We start from the raw sequence: 13,121 nt of genomic DNA, 5'->3' as shown, positions 1-13,121 counted from the left end.
GATGCACGTACATTCAGTATGCGAGTGAAACTAAACAATTTCAGCGACGGTAAAATACCAGTTAAATTTTGCTGATTAGTTTAGATTAGGCTTTTTAAGTAAGAAACAGTGTGTTTTTGTGAAAACCATGACTGTAGTATCACGAAGCGTCACCGGATGAAACTGTAAGTACATTGTTTAAAATCTGCTATAGATTCAGTTATGACAGTGTCGTCCCTGCCGTGAAGTATGTGTGAGCGTGCGGTTGAAAATATTCTTGAAAGATCTTTCTCAGGTAGACCTTTCCACGAAAAACGCAGCCTTATAACATGGGAATGTTGAGTTTAGAGAGTGTAGTGAGGCTACGATTGTTTATATTTTTAAAACTTTTTTGGAGCTGGGGTAATGAATAAGTTATGTTCACCGCACGCCACTGCGAATCAACTCCACGTGGAGTTGTGGGTTTAAACCTAATGAGTGTATATTCTTCGTTACTGAAACTCAAAGAAGACTATTCAAGGAACATACCTCCCCCGACCAACAACTAGACGTGCAGAAATAGCCTTCTTTAATTTTTCCCAGGCATGTTCGATAGGGTTCGTGTCCGGTGAATAAGGCGGCCACTCTAGTCGAGCGATATCGTGATCACGAAATCGTTAATGAGAACCGCACGAAGTACAGTTCCGCTTCTCGCATCAGCACTATTGTATACTGCTTTTCTCTTCGACCTTGGCAGCGTTCCAACATCCTTTAATATCATTTGAAAACATCAGTGTTCTAATATGATATTTTTACTTCGAATTATACATTGTAATATTCGAATTAGACAAGAATTTTTAACAATGTGTTGTGGAGCAATGCCAAGGGATCACGAGAAAAGTTCGAATTAACCACTTGCTACTGCATTATTATTATTATTATTATTATTATTATTATTATTATTATTATTATTATTATTATTATTATTATTATTATTATTATTATTATTTGCGTACCTCTGTGCAACAGAGAGCGAAAGGCTTTGTTTGAAATGCGAACTTGCAATTTGCCGGGCTGAGAGCCTCAGACAGTTGAGGCGCTGGCCTTTCTGGCCACAACTTGGCAGGTTCGATCCTGGCTCAGTTCGGTGCTATTTGAAGATGCTCAAATACGCGAGCCTCGTGTCGGCAGATTTATTGCCACGTAAAAGAACTCCTGCGGGAGTAAATTCCGGCACATCGGCGTCTCGGAAAACCGTAAAAGTAGTTAGTGGGACGTAAAGCAAATAACATTACTTGATTTTGTAATTCATGCACACGCTGCGAATTGGTTGAACGTCTTGTAGTCACCCTAACAGCCCTGCGATGTGGCGCGGCCCATCATGACGTAACTAGGCTTGGTGCGTGGAGGGGAAGGCTGGAGGGTGTGGCGCAAGCGTTCCTTCCGCGGCAGTGCCAGAGAAACATCCGAAAGGGAAGGTTGTGTGTGATTCAGTTCTGTGTTCAGGAGTACTGACAATCCATTGTGAGTATAGCATATTTGTTTCTTCTTCTCTTTTAAGGCGTTTAATGTTACAGTAAGGGAAGGTATGTTATTTGTATCGTAAGTGCTTGGCCTGTTGATTGTCATCAGGCACATAACAACGTGGTAATCTGCCCCTCTCAGCGCTGCTCCTTCGAATAATAATCATTATAAAAGTCCCCCAACCCTTTATGATGGCGTCTCGCTTGTCACGACTAAAAGAATTTGTTCACGGCAGGTCTGTCTAGCGCCATGTGGGCAGAAGCTGTACTGATCCACCCATCGATTTAAAAGTCTCCCTCAGCGTCCCTTGGTGATAATTTTGTCCTCCACAATATTCTCTACAAGATACTGTTTAACTTTTCCGGATCGTCTGCTAGACAAAACCTACATGAACGTTAGGCACTCGCCCTGCTACACACGAACAGTAGAATGGGATTGTGTACTTCACAGTATTTTTTGTGTGATATACATCTTCATTACAGACTGTCATGCCTTTCAGTGTTCAGTCTGAAAGTCTCGGTGAATTGCGCAACTCTGGCATCGTTCACTTCCACACATCTTCTCACCAAATCATTAGAAACTGAGTCTTGGTCTCCCTTTACTTCTTACCCTCCATGACCGAATCCAATATTCTCCTTTGTAATCTATCCTCCTCCATTCGCCTCACATGACTCCTCCACCGAAGCCGGTTTATACGCACCGCATTATCTACTGAGCTCATTCATTTTCTTCTTTCGTAATCCGTTTACCCTCCAAAGTTGATTTTTCTCTTGGACTTAGCGAGGGATCCCACCTCTACTGCCTTAAGGGCAGTGTCATGGAGCGTGAGACTTTGGATAGGGTGGATATAACTGGGGAGGAGGACCAGTACTTTGCCCAGGCGGCCTCACCTGCTATGCTGAACAGGGACCTTGTGGGGGGATGGGAAGATCGGAAGGGATAGACAAGGAAGAGGGAAGGAAGCGGCCGTGAACTTAAGTTAGGTACCATCTCGGCATTTGCCTGGAGGAGAAGTGGGGAAACCACGGAAAACCACTTCGAGAATGACTGAGGTGGGAATCGAATCCTCCTCTACTCAGTAGATCTCCTAAGGCTTAGTAGACCCCGTTCCAGCCCTCGTACCACTTTTCAAATTTCGTGACAGAGCTTGGAATCGAAACCAGGCCTCCGGGGGTGGCAGCTAATCACGCTAACCACTACACCACAGAGGTGGACCGAGTTCATTCTTAACAACCTTTATATCGTCATTTCGAGTACCCTCCTGTCATTGTTCCCACCTGCTTGTACTAGCGAGCGAGTTGGCCGTGCAGTTAAGGTCGACCTGCTGTGAGCTTGCATTCGGGAAATAGCGGGTTCGAACCCCACTGTCGGGAGCCCTGAAGATGGTTTCTCGTGGTTACCCATTTTCACACAAGGCAAATGCTGGGGCTGTATCTTAATTAAGGCCACGACCGCTTCCTTCCCACTCCTAGCCTTTCCTATCCCATTGTCGCCATAAGACCTACCTGTGTCGGTGCTTGAACAAGCAATCATTTTCGCTACCTTTAAGTCAACTACCTTCCAACTTACGAATAAGATATCCTGAGTCCACTCAGCTTTCCCTCGCGTACAGTAAAGTCTGTCTGAAAAGAAAGCTAATAAGAGTTCAGTTCAATCCAAGCGCCTTATTCAAACCTGAACGTCAGTGTCCTACCCCCAGCTAGGGCAGCGGGCACTGATCCGTCACCCAGAGCCACAGTCTGTGCGGTAGGGTGGAGACGGTAGCACGTTGTGACCACGCCGAGTTTTGCTTAACTTGGGAGATCTTAGGGATCCAGCATATCAAGATCGCAAGGCCGTTGACCGATGAGTGTTTCTTAATTATTAATTGTAAAAAAAAAAAAAAAAAAAAAAAAAAAGTTTATACTGACGTATAATGGATGGCGAACAGTAATTGCCAAATAATATTTAACACATAGAAAAACAGTCATCTGCTTTTGAGCAGGAAATGACTGCTTTTTCGACCATATGAGGTTCCATTAAAATGTGCAACTTAAGACAAAACAGTAGAAGTATAGTCATACTGAACCCGCAGAGAGAGGGTGGTTAACGACCGGACACCCCTATTCTGCGGAGAGGTAAGTTTTCTTTATCCGCGATTGTACGACGTGTCCGAAGTAATGGGTGCAAACCTCACCGATTCGCCGGTTCGATGTTAGCGGTTCAACCCAAGAGTCACGAAGTTTCCTTCCTCTCTGCCTGTTTGATTGTCCATTTGAAGGTCTTGATGGGGAAGATGAGAAAGTGGTCGAACTGTAACTTGGTTTTCTTAGTTGTATGTCCTGCTCAGCTTTCTCGTTGCTCTGGCCATAGACGTCGTGGAATATCCTCCTGAGTTCAAACCCTATGCTAAAGAATGCTTCTACAATTCTTCCCTCATGGACGATCATCACCGCCACCTTTCCTCTATTCATTTGCAATCCATATTCCTTGTTATATACATAAAACCCTTCATTATGTCATTCACAGCGATATTGGCAAAACGAGAAGGTCTCAACAGCTTATAGATCGCTATGTCTTCTTCACAAGAAAAGTACAGTGAACCTCTTGCGACCGCGACTTTTGTACCTTTTTAAAAAGAAAAATAAGTTTCTATCACAGAAGTCGACGCATATTCGCCATGATGACATAGGTACACAGCTATATCTATCGGCATGATGTCGAACTGCGTACATCCTGGCTTCTGTTGCCTTCGGCAGCTGTATTTGAGAGACTGGATCACAAGAACAATGCATTGTGGGGTTTATGTCTATCAATAAGCACGAGATAGAGCAGCCCACGTGGTAGCTGCGGTCGTTAACGCGTAATGATCTGACACTTCGCATAGGTGGTTCGAGTCCGTTCGTTGAAAATATGTTTACCATCAGAATGTGCCCCGGTAGGGTAGAGGTGGTGTTATACAATGTTTAATCACTAGGATGAGTGTCAAATGCTTGGAATACATTCCAAACCTCCGCAGTGCTCATATGGATTGATGGCCTATGGCATTGTTGATGGTGATTCGTTTTGGACAGTTTTATGCCGCTTTCTCGAGAGTACGCAAATCCATACACATCAAGGTACAGTTCCCAGCTACAACTACACTGAATATGGTTCGTAAGGAAATACTACAATACCTGATTTGACTTCATTCGAATGCGGTCTGAAACCTGGAAAGTGTAACTTTTATTCATAAGATATATTAATAGTCCCTTTAGAATTTCCAATTTAGTATGGGTAGGAATTTCGACTGACGAAGGCAGGCTTATGTACTAGTTATTAATAATCCGCAACTTTTCCCATACCTGAGCGAGGCGTGTAGAACGTATAGTCATGGTCCTGTTTGACGGCTGGATGCCCTTCCTGACGCCGTGCATATGTGGAGGAATGTGTCAAAATCGAGACAAACATCCAGTCCCCAAGTGGGAATCGAACGCTGGATATTCTGAAACAAAGGCCCCGTCGCTGAGACCTTACAGCCAAGGAGCTGGAGTCAAGTACCATAATAATAATAATAATAATAATAATAATAATAATAATAATAATAATAATAATTTTTGCCGTGTCAAGAAAAGGCGAAATTCTTTTGAAGACTAGGACCAAATTTCTCTTCGAAACGTAAATAATTTCTCCTTGCTTTTAACACGGCAAAAGCTTATGTCTACAATAATTACGGGCCGTGAAAGCATCGATCTTAATGAATGGAAATCCACAGCCTGTTTCGAGTCATTCGACCGGGTCAGGGTTGGAATGAAGTCCTCATCTAGCGGCGAGGATAGGAATTGTGCCGGCTACCGAAGCCAGTTGCACTTCTCTGGGGCAATGATTAATGACTGACAGATGAAATGAAGTGGAGAGTGTTGCTGGAATGAAAGATGACAGGGAAAACCGTAGTACCCGGAGAAAAAACCTGTCCCGCCTCCGCTTTGTCCAGCACAAATCTCACATGGAGGGACCGGGATTTCAACCACGGAACCCAGCGGTGAGAGACCGGCGTGCTGCCGCCAGAGCCACAGAGACTTTCCATCGATCTTATAATAATAATAATAATAATAATAATAATAATAATAATAATAATAATAATAATAATAATAATAATAATATCTCAGCTGAAGACGCCCTTAACAGAGATCGCTTCCGCAAGAAAATATTGACGAACGGGCTAAACCGAAACGAGCAACCGAAGAGAAGACACGGTGTCCCTTGGACAGAGGAGTGTAACAGGCCTACTCGCAAAGTATGAGGGAAATTTGGGCCCTAAAGAAGGCCAAGTTCAGTGTCAAATGCAACAAGACTTAACGTGGTCCTTGATGGCTCCAGTGAATTATATAATAATAATAATAATAATAATAATAATAATAATAATAATAATAATAGACACAGAAGTGCCCGAATTTTGTCCCGCAGGTGTTATTTTACATGCCGGTAAATCTACCGAGAAGAGGCTGGAATAATTGAGCATCTTCAAATACCACCGGACTGAACTGTCATCGAAGCTGCCATCATAAGTTCAGAAGGCCAGCGCTCTTTCGTCTGAGTGACTCAGCCCATTATTATTATTATTATTATTATTATTATTATTATTATTATTATTATTATTATTATTATTATTTGCATACTAAATGTCAGCTGTCGCATAAGGCACACCTTTTGAAGCTTAAACCAAACCTGAACCACCATGACCACGATCATAATCATCTGGTTGTGTTATATTTTTAGTTATCTGTGGTCAGCGGTGTCAGATATCAACAGATGGCTGCTGTTCTGTCCATGACACACTTCAGGCTAGTGAAAGTTAGGGATCAGATCGCGCGGGAGATGCCATGCCCACACCTGTGTCCTAGGACGAGACATGGAGCGTCTCGTGAGGCACAGAACGTATCAGGGCTTCCGACAGGTGCGTCTGTTTGCTTAGCGTGGTGAAGGAACAGCGACAGTCTCATTCCGCACTTTCTGCATTGCTACTTGCAGCAGCAGAAGAGACCGCAGTGCCCTTTTCACTTATTCTTTTAGTGATCATTACCATAGTTATTTTCATTGTCCTGCTCACCTATACGGTCTGATGACCACGAGTTGTCGACTTTCCAAAAATAATCACTCACTTAACTCCCTACCATGACGATTGAAAAATAAATTTCCACGTTGGTGGATTTGGCAATAAAACGTGAAATTAATTAATAGTTTCATTGTTATAACTCGCTCGGTAAAAAAGTATACCCTCTGTGGGTGGGGGACGCAGATGAAGAATGCACCCACGGTATCCCCTATCTGTCGTAACAGGCGAACATTAGGGGCAACCGAGGGATGATAACTTTTGGAACTATGAGACAATCTGTGGTTAGTACCATTACACGATGAACACCATGGGCCGACTTTACTTGCAATTAGTACAACTGCATGTGCCTGAGGAACTACTACCTGAGGAACACGTACCACTACTTCTGTGATCAGTATCATCGGGAGAGGATTACTATGGGGGCAGTACCATTATATGAACAACACCATGAGTCTGTTGCCTGTGGGTGGTACCATAATGTGTGATACACCGTGGGTCTACATTGTCTGTGATTACTACCACTATGTGAGATAACACCATGAGTATGCGTTGCCTGTGAGTAGTACCACTATGTGAGCAACACCATGAGTATGCGTTGCCTGTGAGTAGTACCACTATGTGAGCAACACCATGAGTATACGTTGCCTGTGAGTAGTACCACTATGTGAGCAACACCGTGAGTATACGTTGCCTGTGAGTAGTACCACTATGTGAGCAACACCATGAGTATGCGTTGCCTGTGAGTAGTACCACTATGTGAGCAACACCATGAGTATGCGTTGCCTGTGATTAGTACCACTATATCCGAAACACCATGGGTTTGTGTTGCCTGTGATGAGTACCACTATATCCGAAACACCATGGGTTTGTGTTGCCTGTGAGTAGTGCCATTGTGTGTGACATACCATGGGTCTACATGACCTATGATTAGTACCGCTATACAAGAAACATCATGGCGGCAGCCCTGAAAATGGTACTCCGTGGTTTCCCATTTTCACACCAGCAAATGCTGGGGCTGTACCTTAAGGCCACGGCCGCTTCCTTCCCACTCCCAGCCCTTTCCTGTCCCATCGTCGCCATAAGACCTATCTGTGTCGGTGCGACGTAAAGCAACTAGCAAAAAAAAGAAACATCATGGCTCTGCTTTTTCAGTGATTAGTACTATTACGAGGGGCCGGTGACCTGGATTTTGGACCCCTTATGAAAACAAGCATCATCCCAGAAAATAAAGCATTGTGAATGGGAACCACTGATTCTTTTGGATTCAGGTCATTTTTTCATCTTCATTCGTTTTAGATTCTAGTCAGTGCATACATTTTGAAGTTTTAATTATCGTTTCATTTCGTTGCACCTCTTATCATTAGGGGCCGATGATCTAGCTGTTAAGCCCCTTTGAACAACAAACATCAAAAAATGTATTTGATATGAAATTTTAGAAACTGGAATATAATAATGTCTAAAGGATGCATACATTGTAGGCCGTAGTATTCAGTGGCAAATAATCAGAGTGGTGCAGTGATTTCATTCGACAGAACTAAATATAGGTGTGACTCGCACCCACTGTGACCCACTTGCTTCTCCCACTCGGGGCTCTTCAAGGCCGACACGTGGCCCGTCATAGACAGCACTGTCTTTTGCGGACACCAGATACACGTGTTTTGTATTGCCTTTCTGTTTCTGTAATACAGTAGGTCTACAGAACTGGTACCGAGCGAGTTAGCTGTTAGAACAGCTTGGATTCGGGAGATGATGGGTTCGAATCCCCTAGAAGATGGTTTTCTGTCCGGGCTTGTAGGCTGTGGGCCAGGACGTTTCACCAAAGACTGCGTTCGACATTTTCAAAGGTTCCGACTGACTCCGATGGCTGGGAAGCTTACAGTGAAACGTACGGAGCATCATATGCTACACGCCCGGAAAACACTGACATGATTTATAACGCAGGCTGTGCAAGCCTCAACTGCTGTATGGTTTTCTGTGGTTTCCATTTTCACACCAAAGAAATGCTGGCTTGTTCGCGAGTAATTCCATTACTGGATGTGAGGACGATATTCAAAAGGAAAATAACATATCATTTCACTCTTTACCACTCACACGATTGCCCATAGTAAAACTAGCATTAGAAAGCAACGTCTCTGCATAATTATTGCGGTTGGCACCCAACAAGCACGAGAAGATTCGTTCATTGTTGCAGCATTCCATTCATGAAACTTGTTCTAGATTTTGAAAATGTTGTCTTCATTTGCGTTTAAGTATACTCGAAGTAGAAAATGTAGGAGTGCCGGTATGGCTATATCGGCTTGGTGCATAAACAGATTCCACATTGTGCTAGAAACTCGTGATTCTGGACGTTACGTGTTCATCCCATACAAGCAACACAGAGCTTAGCACCGAAATTAACCTCAGTTTAATAGTAGTTTTGGTTGACAAAATTAAATTAAGCTTTTCAATGTTCTTTCCTCATAAGATATCCTTAAACTACTTTTCATCATGTTATATAAAGGTTGTGTAATAATATATTGACCGGCCACTGATGTAACTAGCTTTTCTTTGATGGCCAGCTCCCTCATTTTTTGAAGTATCCTCTCCTCAGCGCTGTCTCTCTTCTATCCCTTCCGCAGAGAAACCATGCATTTTCGCATACCAAATTCAGTTTTTTATTCCGAGCCTCCGATATCCATTTGTTGCTTGAAGGTAACTATTAAATGCAAAACGATCGTACTTTCTTATCCGTTTACTTTCTATATCCAGGTCATGTCAAATTGCGTGGCGCGGTGGATTTGTCGTTGGCTTCAAAGGTTCTTGAATAGGGTCTGCTGCAGATAAGAAGTACACGCTGTTAACTGTCCCCTGGTCGATGGCGGGACCCAGGTACTATCTATGGGAGGTCTTCTTTGAGGTACAACTACTTTCTGGTTTCTTGGGAGTCTAGAAGGGCTTGCGACTATGAAAGAAATCTTGTGCTCTGACTGTCTTCATAGTCACGGAATTCCAGTTTGCGAGCTAGTCACCTACAACTTGCTTTCTTACTCGATCAAGACTCCCGGGAGACAACGCTGGGCCTCATCGTGGTAATCATTAATGTCCACTTCTCCTTTCACATCTCTTTATTGTTTGTATTTTCTTCTGCAGCAAATTCTCATCATAAAACTTCTCTGCTGTTAGTGGAATGACAGGCTTTTTCTTTTAAATCCCCTGTGGGTGGTGGTCATACAATATATCCACGGTATCCGTTGTCTGTTGTAAGAGGCGACTAAAAGGGGGTAACACTCAGGGGCTCTTCGATACTTTCCCTTAAAACAATACACACCACTCGCAGCGTGGGTTGGCGACCACGTGTCCCCTAGCTGAGAGTAGCACGGCTTCCTCCTACTCGTTCCACACTCCACTCATCTTTCCTATCCGACCTCCCTTGGTCAACTCTTGTTGTCTTCCGACTCCGACGGTGTTGGGTTTCAGAGGCCTGGAAGTCTTTCACTTGGACGCCATGCGTGGCCATTTCTTTTGTTTTCCCGATATCCTCAATATTCCCATGATTAGTGTTAATAGAGGATGGTTGTCCGGGTGCACTTCCCTTAAAAAATCACCATAACTTCTTTTTTTTTAAATGAATGTTTAATGCCTGTTTTAAAACAAGCTGCTTTACGTGGACCAACACAGGTAGGTCTTATGGCGACTATGAGATAGGAAAGGACTAGGAGGAGGGAGGAAGCGGCCGTGGCTGTAATTAAGGCCTTTCACATCTCTTTATTGTTTATATTTTCCTGCATTTGTCTGTTGTGAAAATGGGAAACCACGGACAACCATCTTCAAGGCTACCGACAGTGGAGTCCGAACCCACTATCTCCCGAATGCAAGCTGATAGCTGCGCACCCCTAACCGCACGACCAACTCGCGCGGTATTTATAAATGTTTAGTATCGATGCTTATTTAAATCGTTTTCCGCATCACAACGCACTGCTGGATTATGATAGCTTTCCTGTTATTTGGGCCCACACAGGTGAGTCGGAATTTGCCGCACTATAAACTCTGTGCGATGCAGTGACGGGCAGTGCTGAGCATTGGCTAACGAGCAATTCTGTATTAATGAATGGTGTTGAATGTGGTGAAGACCGGAGTGTGTGGGGCATGCTTCTTACCAGTTTACCCACTTCATGTAAAGTACACAACTCCCACCTTTCACAATGACGTCAAGTGAGTCATAAACACTGTGCTGACTTCAGCACCTTGGCAACTGCACACGGCAATGAATTCACTTATTCATCGTCACGACCTATAGTAGTTCCTCTGAACTGTGGTGGTGGTGATTATTGTTTTAAGAGGAAGTACAACCATGCACTATATAACACTAATCAGAGAGAGAAAAAGGAAGGGATCTGACACTTCGACACATGAAAGTGTCGACCAAAGAAAGACAAGAGCTATGAAGGGCGTGTAAATTAAAGATTCCCTAGGGCTCGAGTGTTCTAGTATCTACCGTTGGGATCGGAAAAAAGCCAGATTTGACCAATGGAGGTCGGATAATATAGATGAAAGTGAGGAGTTTGGCACAAGTGGAAACAATGCCAGGAATCAGTTGATGGCCCCGTGGTCGCCAACCCACGCTCCCATGTTCAGAGCCCCTGGGGCCCCTTTTAGTCGCCTCTTACGACAGGCAAGGTATACCGTGGGTGTTATTCTACCGCGTCGACCTACAGGGGCTTCCTTCGAACTAATTGTTATGAACTGTTCCTCAATATTGACATATCAGCTCTCAGATTAGACCATTTTTTCACTATTTCTATACGAAGTGCCTAGTTGTATAACTTCTAGCCGATTTCTGCGCGGCCATCTTCAGCAGCTGACTCACAGAAAATAGAACTTTTGACCTTTTGGATCGGTGGAGGTGGTGTTGGTGGTGATGACGTTTTAAGGGGACGTATAAGAGGTCTTTCTTGCTTCTCTATGAACAGCTGTCAATATCCTTAGAATCCACCCGGAGCAAAGCTTTTTCAACTCCCTGATGAAATGAAATGGCGTATGGCTTTTAGTGCCGGGAGATCCCAGGACGGGTTCGGCTCACCAGGTACAGGTCTTTTGATTTGACATCCGTAGGCGACCTGCGCGTCGTGATGAAGATGAAATGATGAAGACAAAACACACACACACACACCCAGCTCTTGTGCCAGGGAAATTAACCAATGATGGTTAAAATTCGCGACCCTGCCTGGAATCGAACCCGGGACCCCTGTGACCAAAGGCCAGCACGCTAACCATTTAGCCATGCAGCCGGACTAAATCCCTGATTTGCCATCCTCTTAACAGAAGCATTCTCTTCGCGGAAAGACGCTTGAAGAAAACTACTGCTACACATTGGTCTAGACGGGCTGCGCTCGTTTCGAGGTGGGGAAAAGGGGTTAAAAGGACCCGTGGGTATGCGGGTGCGAACTGTGTCACACATATGTGGATTGGATCTGTTTTACGGCCGAATGCCCTTCCTGACGCCAAACCCTATATTGCGTGTTTCTGTGATGGTTGATACCGTAGTGCACTATTTGAGTGTGTTGGAACAAACACATCCATCCAGTCCCCCAGCCGGAAGAATTAATCGAACCCGGGACCCCTCCGAACCGAAGGCCTCAATGCTGACTGTAAAGGTGTGGAATTAAAATTGGCTTTGTATAGAAACTGTGCTGCTATTATTTTTGGAGCGACCTTCGTCCAGGTCAAGTTCTCGCCTGGTGTCCTTCCACGAGGTCGTTTATCAGTTGATATTTTCATTACATTCACAACACACTGATCAAGTGGAGATGAGACAAAGCTGCTGTCTATTGCCCTTTTGAAGCCCATTGGAAATCGCAAAGGAAACGGAAACCAACCCACGTCCGCATTTGAAACAATGGGCGATAGGTTAGAGCCAAACATATTCCGGAAGTCTCCTGCAATGCTCGCACACTACTGCAGACAGCTCGCGTCCTCAAACTTTCAAAATGCCAAGCGAAGTATCACTTTTGGACGGTGGTAATATCTTGCTGTTCTATTTCATTAGCGGATATTCTGGATGGTTCACGGGGTCAAGGGTACGATTCCCGGCCGGGTAGGGGGGCTACCCGCGTTTGGTTAATTCCCCTTAAGTTGCGTTATGTGCGATTCTATGTCTCGTCTGCCTTAAGGGATCCTTCAATATTATTGCATAACATTCACTTCCTCTTCTTCTCCTTCTTCCACCGCTTCTCCCATACCTGTGTCGCAGACGTGGATTTGGCCCTATTTTACGACCGAATGCCCTTTCTGACGCCAACCCTGTATTTACTACTGCGTGTTTGTGTGGTATTGCACAATATTCACTAGTGTCCAATAATATTGATCGTGTAGGGTTTAGAGCGAAGGTTTGCGCAGTCTGTTGAATTTGTTTAATTTTATTGAAGCTTTACCAATATACGAGTACTGCACCAAGTGAGGAACAAACTGTGTCCAGACATCGTCACCGGAATGTTCGCCCTCTACATGGTGTCATGCAGCATATTCGATGTACGGTACTAGTGTTAAGACGTAAACCAAGGAGCAGAGAAAGTGGTGGTAGTGATAA

At 44.2% G+C, this 13,121-nt stretch overlaps 1 protein-coding gene across 1 annotated transcript in view; it reads left to right on the top strand.

Moving 5' to 3' along the window:
• Window positions 1-1,369: 1,369 nt before the first annotated feature.
• LOC136884938 (MARVEL domain-containing protein 1) overlaps window positions 1,370-13,121 on the top strand; it is a 55,403-nt gene continuing 43,651 nt past the window's right edge. The window contains exon 1 of the mRNA XM_067157262.2: window positions 1,370-1,482. The gene's annotated coding sequence lies outside the window, so the exon portion shown is untranslated. The remainder of the gene's footprint in view (window positions 1,483-13,121) is intronic.

The sequence above is a fragment of the Anabrus simplex genome, chromosome 13, assembly GCF_040414725.1.
Source record: "Anabrus simplex isolate iqAnaSimp1 chromosome 13, ASM4041472v1, whole genome shotgun sequence".
Lineage (NCBI taxonomy): Eukaryota > Metazoa > Arthropoda > Insecta > Orthoptera > Tettigoniidae > Anabrus > Anabrus simplex.
The sequence above is the reverse complement of the archived record's forward strand: the minus strand, read 5'-3'. Positions and strand labels throughout refer to the sequence as shown.